At 37.8% G+C, this 12,500-nt stretch overlaps 2 long non-coding RNA genes across 3 annotated transcripts in view; one reads left to right on the top strand and one right to left on the bottom strand.

Annotated features, from left to right (window-relative positions):
• The window catches only part of LOC136843628 (uncharacterized), a 12,858-nt gene extending 7,174 nt beyond the window's left edge, over nucleotides 1-5,684 (top strand). The window contains exons 4-5 of one of the 2 annotated variants that reach the window (XR_010854608.1): nucleotides 4,873-5,056; nucleotides 5,402-5,684. This is a non-coding gene — a long non-coding RNA (uncharacterized lncRNA). The remainder of the gene's footprint in view (nucleotides 1-4,872; nucleotides 5,057-5,401) is intronic. The other variant, XR_010854607.1, reaches the window with a different exon arrangement.
• The window catches only part of LOC136843627 (uncharacterized), a 15,486-nt gene continuing 7,417 nt past the window's right edge, over nucleotides 4,432-12,500 (bottom strand). Inside the window, exons 3-5 of the long non-coding RNA XR_010854606.1 lie at nucleotides 12,298-12,350; nucleotides 4,588-5,661; nucleotides 4,432-4,531 (exon numbers count right to left, since the gene is read on the bottom strand). This is a non-coding gene — a long non-coding RNA (uncharacterized lncRNA). The remainder of the gene's footprint in view (nucleotides 4,532-4,587; nucleotides 5,662-12,297; nucleotides 12,351-12,500) is intronic.

Below are 12,500 nucleotides of genomic sequence, written 5' to 3'. Positions count from 1 at the left end.
ACCTAACGGTCCTTAGAGCAGCATAATTCGTCTGGAAAATCGAAGTTTACAAAAACACAATGTGTGTTTGTTTAGGTACTGACTTCGTAGCTAGTGACACAATTTTGGTTAAATTGAAAAATACATCTCTTCATTTGGGCACATTTCTAGACTTGAAAAATCCCAAACTTGTAACTTAAAGATGTGAAGTTCTGAAACTTTTTCGGGGTAGTGAATCACAATTTTGCAAATTTTAAGTAAGTTTTCTTTGTGACAGATAAGCTTCCGTAACACGGTAGTTCCATTGACATTCAAATAATGGATAAATTTAGTCATCTTGCCCTAAGAATTTTAGGTGTGGAAACTTCAGGCCGCAACTTTGATATAAACCACTTGCCTTCTTACCTGGCCTTTGTTGATCTTCAAATATCTTTCACAGGCAAGAGAATTTTCTTATTTGTTGACGGTTGTCGTCTTTTCCTTCCCTTTCGAGCAAAAGTAGATGGATTTGGAAGGTCTCACTTTGTTCAGTGTTTAGACCGTTCTGAAACTAAGTTAAAAACAGTCCAGAAAACAATTCAGCTTTAATATAGTTTACTTAGAGCTAAATTAGTAAAGCACAGTCAGTAAATCAGTTTCTTAGAGCTTATTTAGGTACAGTCCTAGGGAGAAACTTTTTCGCCAAACAGTGAATAGGGTGTGGCTGTAGTTCTAAGACAGGCTTCTCAAAGCAATAACTGCATAATTTTTGAAAGAGCATAACGAGGAGAGTCAATGTGTTTTTTGGTTTATCAGTTCTATCGAGGTCGGTAATCCTCTTGCAGATAATCATCGTTATTTATGTCGGCTTTTCCCTTGAAGTTATCAGGTGTGGAAGGGGTTGTTTCCATTCCTCTCTATCTGGTGCACTTTCGTGCACTTTCCTGCTGATTCCCTATCTGACTGACATGTCCTTTCTCCGCTGCTTCCTTATTTCCTGCTACTTTCTTATTTATTGCCTTTTTGACCAGCTGTTCTTTATCTCGCCGCCTCATATGTCTCAAACCATCTCGGTCTATTCTGCAGCCTGTGGCCATCGCTTAAATGATCATGTTTCCATTGCACTTTGGCTAGGAATCTTGGTATAATATAGTGATGCCTTTCAAAGTGTTCATTATACCTTTGTCAGCGCCCATGTTTTTGCAGCACTGAGTTATACAAGTCCAGTGCCCCCATGGTAACAGAATTGTTTTACTTCTTCAAACACCTGCCTTTTACGACAATAAGGTGTGCCACCTCCAACTCTTTCCCTATTATTACATCGTCATTGAAAGTCCCTTACTCGTATATTTTGCGGTTCTGAACATATCTTATGACTCCATCTGTTACCGAGTACATAGTTCTTCATTCACATGGCCACTTTCTTGACTGGACCTTTCCTTTTGCCTCCTTTCCAGTCACCATAAGATTTGTTGATTTTAATTTTTTCCTTTCCATTCCACTCTTCCGTTTCTTAAATATTACTTCAAATCTTCATCTATTTCTGCTGTTACATGCACACAGCTGTTATCAGGGACCTCCCTTTCTGTATCCTTCTGTATTTCCCTCCATTACTATGATAATACCATAGAAGTCTCGGGGGCGACCCTCCATGGACACCAGTATTTACCTTATATTTATTGGGCACATTTGCCACTGTTTTCACTCTGGTTTTTTGGTATAGTAACTATGGTTAGCTCACATGAATCTCTGGTTTTCACTGCCTTGGGAGTCTTTTCCTAAAAGTGCTTTGGTGTTACATAACCTCTCAAGATGTCCAGATATGTGGAATAATTTCCTCTTTGCATGGTACTACCCTGCAGTTGCCTCGTGGTAAAGAATGACTGTTCTTGATCCCAGTAGTAATAAACCAAACTGATAATTATCGATTTAACCTGTTACTCATATCCTTTGCAAATTCTTATCATCTTACTCTTTATGCCCATTCTTCTGGTTCCTTCCATTTCTTTATCTACTTTTGCTATACAGTACCTGCATTCTGGTCAGCTCTTCAGTGACTGGTTTGCTTTCCATTATATAATTGATTGGCATGGATATTCTAGTAGGGTTTAATCAGTCGATATTCAGCATGTTTACCTGTATCATTAAATTCCTGTTTAAGGTTTCTTTGGCTTTATCCTTGATTGGAGTAACTGAAGAGTATTTGTCGAGTTGATATATTTAATTCATGCTGTGATGCATTTTGATTTTCATGAGCATGTGTGCTGTTTTAGGAAGGACAAGAAGTTTGTTGGTCGGTGTCATTTTGACCATCAAGTGGAAAAAACTTCACTAATTTCAGAACTCACGTCTATTCTTAAAAAAAATTGAATTTTACCTCTATTATAATTTCTGTAATTTGATGTGTGTGTACCATTTTACAACTGACCGAGATTAGAGAATACATCCATTTGGCTAGTATTGTTGAATAAAAGGCTTCTGGTTGTGTTTCGTTTTTAAGTTTTGAGGAAAGAAACCATGGCATCAGTATTTCCTCATCCAATTAAATTTTTAATGTCCTTAACATTGAATCTGCAGATTTTAGTCCACTATCCTTAGGTGTGTTGCCACCATTGACGTACCTCTCTCTCGAGTCCTGCTTGTTTCATACTCCTTTGTGAGAGAAACTGTTCTCTTCTGCACAACGTTTCTCTTGATCCTTTCTCTTGATGCATTTCCAAAGGGAGACATTATCTTCATCATCTTTTATAATTGCACCATTCCTTTTTGTCACCTTTAAAAGATCATATGAGTTTATTTAGGTCGAGAACACGTTTATCAGATTTCCAGTCCAACTGCAAAGGAAATGCGGTGAGTAAATGAAGTAATTTATTCACGTGCCGTTCGCCGTTCACTCGTCATTCTCCCGTCTCGTATCATTCACCCCCTCATAAAGACTTAATTTACCCCGGAATAACTCATTCACCAGTTAAAGAAGCACTGATCTGAAGGATTGTAACAAGATAATAAGATGATGATATGGAATGTGGCATTGTTGAGTCGTTAAGAATCTTTGTGGAAGTTTGTGTTGAGCTTGTCATTAAATTCGATATGTGGGAAATGAGAAAGTGGGATACTTGCCCGTTACTATGCAGAGTGGCGATAATAAAGTGAAATTGAAAATGCAGAGTCAGCAACTGTTGAAGAACTACTGTAAAGTTTTAAATAATTGGCAGTTAGTAGTGTTACGGAATAAACGGTAAGCAAGATGCAAGACTAAAATGCCGAGTGAGGTTAAACGAGGGCTTGAAATAGACATAGGTTAGGCTTACTTAAAGTTACCTATCTTTCCAATTCATTTTTTTACTGTTTGGTCAAGATACACAAATACACACGTAACTATTACCTTTGCTTTGGTCATTAAATTGACTGATTTATGACTACTAAAACTGGCGTGACAGCCATATAACTAAAGTAGGAAAACCAAATACAATAGAATAGTTCTTTTATTCTCATCTCAGTAATCAAAAGACTGTAATTCTGCTTGTGAAGAATGACACAGTAGCAGTAGTGCAAGTAGTGTAAGAAGTATAAGCCTAATCATCATGAGTTTAAAGACTATTGTCTCCTTGCTCTATGCACTGGCATTTTCTGCCATCATTAGTATATAATTTCTCCTCTCTCTCTCTAGATGTATTGAGGCTGTAATGTCCAAAGGTGTGCATTTAAAAGTAGAAATATAAATGAAAATAACTCGATAATTCAATTCCCTTGCCTTGAGAATGGGTGTTCAAGCGTAGCAAGTTTCTAATGGAAGGGAATGGACGAGCACAGACTCAGAGTGTCAGGATGTTTTTGAGTTTTTATGCCAATAATGTGTTTTCCTCCATGCGAATTTGATGGTGGTAAATTTTGATCTCTATTTAAAAACTCCTCGTTTAAAATAATTTCCCAAAATGTTTAGTAAATTTACACTATTACCGTAAACAGCAGATGGAGTCTGGTGTAGATAACTCTAAAATGTCATCATGATGCAGTAAATTCTTGCATGTAATTGAAGCCATTTTGATTGAATATGAAAAGCCAAAGGAAAATCTCATCATGGTCAGTTTCAGTGAGCAATGTTTGCCGACGACGTATTCTAAAAGGTTTAGTCGCCCTTGTTTTTTCCCGATCAGCATCACCGTCATCGACTATACTTAGTTTTTGAAATACCTATTATGGCGATTTAATGGAGGTCGAAGCAGCTACACAACTCTGATGCATCCCGGGTAACGTTCCAGTAGTGTTATCTAGAGTCCCAAATAGTTTACCGGTGTCTACTTTGCAACTTGTCTTTATCAATCAGTTTATCCTAGGCCTTCGGCGTAGTTACGTTTGCTATATTGCTGTTGGGAGGTTGTAGTTAGTCTATCGTAGATAAGCCTTTGTGATACAAATCCTGTTAAACTCTCTTATTAAATAGACTAAAGTAACAAGAAGACTATAGTATACAAACCCTGTTAAATTTTATTAAGCAGACAAAAGTATACAAACCCTGTTAAGTAGACAATTCCATTTTATTAAGCAGACAAAAGTAGACAATTCCATTTTACTAAGACAATTCTCTTCCATTTTATTAGGTAGACAATTTCCTTTTATTAAGTAGACAAAAGTAGACAATTCTCTTTTAATAAGTAGACATGCCATATTAATAATGTCCTTAAATTTCCTGTTCAGCAAACTTCTAGGACGTAATGACTTTCCATTATTGACCAGTGTATGGTAGCTTGGTTGTGACAAAAGATTTTGGATATCTTTTACTTTCAAGCAGGAAACTAATGCATCTAAGAGCTCAGTTTGCAATACTGCCGTAAAACAGTTAAAGTGCAGCAAATATAATTTTGTGCTGAGTGTAATTAGTCAGTATTGTTGAATAAGGATAATTGTTTTCAGCATAGAAGCGGAGTAATGTGAAACACTGCAGGTGACTGATGAATCCACATTAAACTGGCTTCATGTCTCCGGACGGACTTGGAAGAGTTTTCTGTGGGCCGCCCTCACCCTCTAGTTATTTCGTTCCTCTGACCACAGAAAACTGGCTTCAATTTCAAGGGTCGCCTTCACTTCCCTAATCAAAGTACTAACTGGTCATTTTGTCGCTCTGGTACTGGGTACTCACTACACATCGCATTCAAGGTACTACCTGGTCATTGGTACTGGGTACTCACTACAAATCGCAGAGGGATGAAATAACCAGGTAGTACCTTGAATGCGATGTGTAGTGAGTACCCAGTACCATTCTTTTTTTTAAAGATTCCATAAAGAACTAGTTGTCAACTCGGGTAACTACGTGTACAGCAAATTCAGAAATCTGACTACTTGGAATATGAGTTTTGTTCCAGGCAACAGGACTATTTTATTACGATAAAAAGTACGTTTACACAACTTGTATATATACTGTTTATTTTCTTTTCTCTTCCAGGCACCAGAGGGGGACAGGACATCTCAAGTATTTTATTGGAATAAAGAAGTACCTCTACACAGCTTTATCTGGTTAAAATATATACCATTTAAAAAAAGCTTGCAAATCTCTTAGCCGCAGCCATGGCAGCCCCGCAGCAAAAAAAAAAAAAAAAAAAAACTACCCTGGATTACCAGCTTGTTTGTTATTTCGGCGATCCACTTGCATCATCTCCATAGTTCCACTGGCGCAGATCTGTCCCGGGTTTTTTTTTCCTTAAACTGTAAAATAAATGAAAATCTCATTAATATATTGTATTTTTACAATTTATAAACTTCTGCAGAAACCAACGGTATCTGCAGTTTCAAACTTCATAAAAAGAAAGACAATGAATGGTATGATATACAATGTACAAAAAGCGCAGTTTAAAAAGATATGGCCCTCATTTTCTTGCGTAATTTAGTCTACATGACTTTAGAAGAGCTGTACTCAACACTCATCAAGCCTTTAAGTGTATTTCGACCTACAGATCGAGACTGAATACACAATTTTCTGGCCTATTCTTTAAAATACTCATATTTTGTATTTTTTTTATGCAATAGCATGTCATTTCTAATTTGAAATAGCAACTCGCTTCTCGCTAAAAATTCACCACGTAAAAATGTACCGAGTAACATAAAAGCCTCTTACAACAAAAAGCTGTTGCAAGTTTAATGGGGCCAGACCGATTATCGTATGCAGACTAAACACCATTTCAAAGGTTTCAAAGGTTGCAGTGAGACTAGCAAAAGACAGATGGCTAGTTAAAAAATTTTTAATAGCCATGCAAACGTTATTTGACAAATAATGCATACGTTGACAAATAATGCATAAGATTCCTTAGGGACTTACACTAAATCAAGCTTCCCTGGTATTTTAAAACAAGAGGAAGGGACTCGGGTAAAGACGCGACGGACTATGAATAAAGAGCATTTTATAGTCTATATACACGAAAAACTTCTGACTTAAATGTTAACGACCCTTCCAATGCTGAAGACCATGACTACTTTTAACACCTACCAAATCTATCAAGTTCGAGGGCTCGAAGGAAAAGCCCTGTCCATCAATAAATTCCAGAAATATTATTTACTTCATTGATGTACTTAAAAGATCCTCCAATTTGGTTAAATAAAGAAAAAAAAAGTGTCTTTTTCTCTACATGTATGTAGAAAAGATCCTCCAATTTGGCTAAAACTGTTCCGTCATGAAAAAGAGAGAGAGAGACAGACAGACACTGACTGTATGTAGAAATTAAGTAAAAAGGCACCCAAGAAATTATACAAACTTATACAAGTATACCGGTCATACCATCAACCGGAGTGTGGTCTGCACAGGCAGGGAGCACCACCACTACCACAAAGATCACCCCCGCCCCAAGTACAAGACAACGAAGACCAAAGCAAAACAGTCTTGCAATATCAAATGCTCCAGTAACAAGCTCCTGCAACTGGAGTTTCAAATGCACTGTCAAAGCACCATAAGAGTGAGCATAGCCAACAAGAAATATATTGACCCAAATCTAAAAGTCGTCGTCTTTAAACAATTACCGTCAAGTGTCTGAGTAGCATAAAACAAATATCGGTCTCTCTACGAACAAGTGTGGGGGTTGCAGTGAAGGCCGCTAAGACCACGAGTAACTTAGATTTACAACAAAGGTAACAGTCTGGTGAAAGATGCACTGGGTAAAGAGGCTTGACCCAGCTTAAAGCCTGTCTCCTTGGACATGTAGACCTTCACCAAGGACGTATAGACAAACAGGAAAACTACCCAGAATTCTTATGCAAGGCACTATTGAGTTACCTTTACCTAACACTTGCTAGTTAATGGGTCTAGTCAGTGGACTTCAACACCCTTAAGGAAAGCTATCTTACAATCCAAAATCAGAGCAGTCACAAATTACTGACATAACTTCAGCCAGACTAATGATTCATTCCTCATTCTTGCAACGCGGGTGAAGTAGAATCTCCATGCCATGTTTAATGACCACCTATACGTATTAACACGTTAACAGCAGGAAATGAAGCACTAAAGTTGGTAAAAAAATATATCCAAAAGAAGTATTTCCGCAACTTGTGATATTTAATGTCGTTTACAGTTTCACGGTAATCAATAACTGGACCAGGTACTAAAACTTATCAAGACTAGGAACATCCAGACTGCTGGTAAATAAAACTTCACTATTACATGATCCATATAAATCTTACATACTACTAATATACCATGAGAGAGAGAGAGAGAGAGATTCACAAAATGAAAAAATCCTATCTGGGACCAAAGGAAAGATAACCCAAATCTTTCTTGATATGGGTGAAGTTTTGCTACTAACCACAACCGTGTTGTGGAATGAAACACTATACAAAATATTAATGGAATGAATGCAAGGGCCGAAGGAAGAGATGCGATGTGCCCGTACCTTGCCCAGATCCGGATAATAAGCTTCTCGACTCATGATTTTTATCATCATCATGATTATTTCAAATATCCAAGTGGAAGGATTGTGCACTGTGAGAAATCTTTCATGGAAAGCAATGACTATACTAAAGACCCCTAAGCATCCATTAGGTTTGGTCAGTATTTGGATAACCAGACTGTAGAACGTTGCAACAGTCAGTCTTGTATGAGATGCAACGGATCAAGAGCGCGAACTCTGATGACTCGAAATCGGAATTGGGTCCATGAAAATTGACATGAAACATTCGAGCAGTAGATCGGTTAAAACATGACTAATTTAAGCAAAAAATACCACTGAAATATATGACTCGAACTTAAGCGGTTGACAAGCTCCAATAAAAGATGGAGGGTGGCCGCTGAACTTACGACTGTAATGAGTGGCAATTGGGACTTACTAGCAAGTTCTAATCAGTGCTTAGTTGACGACTAGTTAACGATTATAAGAATTTATTAAAAATCCAATCGAAATTCTTGAAGTATGCTGATTGAAAGCCGTAAGATTTCATGTATTGAATCACGTACTGCAGTGGGATGGAAGCTAAGGAACCTGGCAATGCCTTGGATTTGGCCTGTACTTTGATGGCTCGAGGAGAAGCAAACAATAGTGAGAGACAGGACGGCACTAAATACAAGTTCGAGGCCATAAATGACCGGGCAGAGATGTATGAAAGGACAGTAAAGACAAAACTAAAACTTGACTAATCTAATCCGCATGTAGAGAGAGAGAGAGAGAGAGAGAGAGAGAGAGAGAGAGAGAGAGAGAGAGAGAGAGAGAGGTGAGGGAACGAGCACTTCCACTACTGTGAAATGAGGACTACCTCATATTATCACGAGGATTACCTTATGATAAGACGGAATGTATTTTGAGTTACTGTTGATCAATGACGCCATTCTCTCTCTCTCTCTCTCTCTCTCTCTCTCTCTCTCTCTCTCTCTCTCTCTCTCTCTCTCTCATCCAAGCTGCGATCCATAAAGCCGACTTACAACCAAGTACATAATTAAATTCTTAGGTATACGAGAGAGAGAGAGATTGCAGAAACACACATATGCATTTCATTTGCATTTCATTAAGAGTAAATTACAAAGCCCTCGTTTCTTTAACTGTTTACGGGTTTGCTTTGAATACGCCCTAAGGTCATCCTTTCCCTTGGTTTAAGATTCGCAAAGGATGGGTGTTATTTTGTAAAGTCTCCAGTGAATCTGTGTGCTGAACGTAAAGCAGCACGGAGTGTCTAAGTAATTCACAAACCTACTCTGATACGCACACACTGTTGACAATGTGTGTGTATTCCATAATGGAGAGAGAAAGACGTTCTAAGAAAAAACAGGTACCTTTTTTTTTTTTTAAGAAAACAACAGATGGAATTTTGTTCCAGAACTTATCGACCAACAAAAAAAGGTACAATTGCAGAGAGAGAGAGAGAATTTACCTCGATCAGAAAGTGCAACACCTGGGGTTCGATCGGCACTAGAATAACCTCCAGTGGAAAACGACTGCCAATGACATTTAAAGCCAATGGCACTGAAATAAGCAAAATCTGTATTTTATACAAATTGACTGTTTCCCCTATTCATAAATGCATACCACTGAATGCGTTTTACTAAGGGATTCACAAGAAAACGATTTCGCAATGACTGGTGGCTGGAAAAATTACCTCATATATGAAACTACATAATAAATGAGCCAAACCGAACTGCAAGCCAAAAGTGTGTCCATCTATATCAAGTCACCAGAATCTTGCCTGTTACTAATTATATTACCAAAAACTCAACTATTACCTATTAAGTTCGGAACTAAGATGAAAAAGTATGTTTCCTTGTTGAAATAAGTTTACAAAAGGATGGAAAGGCAAAATCCTTCAAAATAGACAAGGAACCCAAATGATAGGTCCTCGACTAACTTTTTCAACCTCCTGAGAGAGCCTGCGCTACCTGAAGAGAGAGAGAGAGAATGAAATCCAGCATTGAGATGCAGAACTCGCTATACCTTGAATTTTAAACAAGGGACCATGAGAAGTGAATCTTGCTACACGTTGCATTGTCAGCTGAGTATCTACAGCTGACATGAACACGTTTACAGTAAAACATCGGTTTTTTATTTGATCTAGCTGCTGCTGTGACGAGGATTCTATTCCCTTCATCGCATCCTGGGCTTACCCACAGCGTAACTAGTTTTTGGTGGTACCCTGATAGCGTAAGCTTCCTAGACCACCATACTTACGTCCTATATGCAAACAGTATTTGGGTTTTTTACATCATATTGTATGGATACAACAGTGAATGAGCCCGGACGTAAAATGACAAATATTTGACTATCACATCTCAAATACCGAAAACGAATTTTTAACGTCACAGATATTCATGCGACGGCGTAAGCTGTGAAACGCACACTTCGCTTTATAAACTTGCCGCACTGATGTACTGGGGATTAAAAACTTACAATTTAGGTGGATTACTTTTAAAGTATTTTTGCTTTACATGAGAGAGAGCGAGAGAGATCCATCTGCTGAGATACCCGGTTTTTTATGTTATATAAAAATATAATTTTAAAAGATGCTTATTCACCAGTAAAGTCACCTAATAACGAAGTACATAATTCGTTGTTTATGTTAACAGACTGTGTGTGTGTGTGTGTGTGTGTGTGTGTGTGTGTGTGTGTGTGTGTGTGTGTGTGTGTGTGAGTGAGAGAGAGAAATACGGTGATGAGTCATTTACAAAAACGGTTCAATATACAAAACTCGCAGTAAATAAAACTATGGAATAAAGGTAGGGATTATGTCAAGATTAGCGAACCCACTCGCAGTAGGGTTCGCTATTCTTTACAAGACGATTATTGGGTTCGTTATTCTTTACATGGGAATAATCGGGTTCGCTGTTCTAGACGTGAACACTTCGGTACCAGACATTTGATCCCCCAGGGGCTAGTACTATACAAGGCGAAATACATTTGACCCCAAGGGGCTAGTACTAAACAAGGAGAAATACATTTGACACCCAGGGGCTAGTACTAAACACGGCGAAACATTGCAGATGAATCACTCTTTTGCCGTGTTTAGTACTAGCCCGCATATGGAACTGGAGTTCGGACCGGAAAGGGTTGGCCATTCTTTACATGGGGATCATTGGGTTGGCTGTTCTTGACATGGAGATGTTGGGTTCACTAATCTTGACATGACCCAAAGCTAGTAACTACAGGTCACTTTATGAAGCTCCTTTAAAACTAGTTACTTGTTAATACACCCACCTTTTAACATACGAGATCAAACTTGCCATTTGCCTCACAGCAGCCTGGCAAACCCAACTATCACCAATATAAAGTTGAAACCAAAATCACATTATTATAATCTTAATATTCATAATTATTTTGGTCGCCTAAAGAGACCTCTAGGTTATTCCCAGACTGATGCCCCTGAGACCCGCCAAAAATATATGGTCTTCAGTGTAAAGTGACCACAATAATTGGAAAGGATGGTCAGGACAGCCAGGCGCCATGACTGCGTCCGGAGAACTCGTGAAAATCACGAGGCAGAAAACCAAGAATGTATCTAGGGCAGAGGAGACGCTGCAAAGACCCTCTGGTAATGCCAGCCCCGGCAGAAGGTTCCTCTACTCAAAGGTCATTCCTATCTCTCACAGGATCTAATGTAACAACGACGCCACGCTGTTGGTAATATTACCACAAAACTCCACTCATTTTCTAGTCATCTTTTGTACCAACAGACGAAGAAGGTATTATTTTACTTATGGACATTAATTGCTTTCAACATAAAATATAGGTTTTTCTGTTGTATTATGATGTGATTTGAATGATTTTGAGGTTTATTTCCATCGCAAATGAATACTTATCCTTTCCCGGCAAATGATATACTGTATACAAAATTAATAAAATTACGACTTGTCAGACCTCTGCACCCCCCTCTCCATAGCTAATACGGCAAAACTGTGTTTACTGATTACAGTTTTGCCTATTAGCTATGGAAGAAGGTGCAGTATTCTCTTTGTCGTAATTTTATTAATTTTGTATATATCATTGCCGGGGAAGGATAAGTATTCATTTGCGATGGAAATAAACCTCAAAATCATTCAAATCACATCATAATACAACAGAAAAACCTATATTTTATGTTGAAAGCAATTAATGTCCATAAGTAAAATAATACCACGAAGAAAAAAAATCTGACATTAGTAATGAAGACATCAAAGTTAAATTACTAGATACAATTATGGATGTCTTATGTATTTCCAAAAACGTACCACCAGAAGTTATGAGCACCGGACAGAGTGCCACTAATAACGTGCACAACCATTCCTAAAAAATACCGAGAATGAGACGAGTTCATACCTGTCCCAAAGCGAATGATTAAAAGACTTCTTAATATGTTAATGAAGGAAAAAAAAATAAAAAAAATAACCATAAGAGAACTTACTTTGAACGATGTTAAAGCAGAGATGCGCAACTTCTACTATGGGCATCAGCACCCTAAAAAGAAAATAATTCAGTTTAAGAATGTGAAAAATATTGATTGATTGATTATGGCTACTAAAAAAAATTTATATATAAATGCAAAAATAAGAGCAAACAATACATACGAGATTGGATTATTAGTGAAACAAACACAAAAACAGATAT

Source organism: Macrobrachium rosenbergii, chromosome 12 (assembly GCF_040412425.1).
Source record: "Macrobrachium rosenbergii isolate ZJJX-2024 chromosome 12, ASM4041242v1, whole genome shotgun sequence".
In the NCBI taxonomy this organism is placed as follows: domain Eukaryota; kingdom Metazoa; phylum Arthropoda; class Malacostraca; order Decapoda; family Palaemonidae; genus Macrobrachium; species Macrobrachium rosenbergii.
The sequence above is the reverse complement of the archived record's forward strand: the minus strand, read 5'-3'. Positions and strand labels throughout refer to the sequence as shown.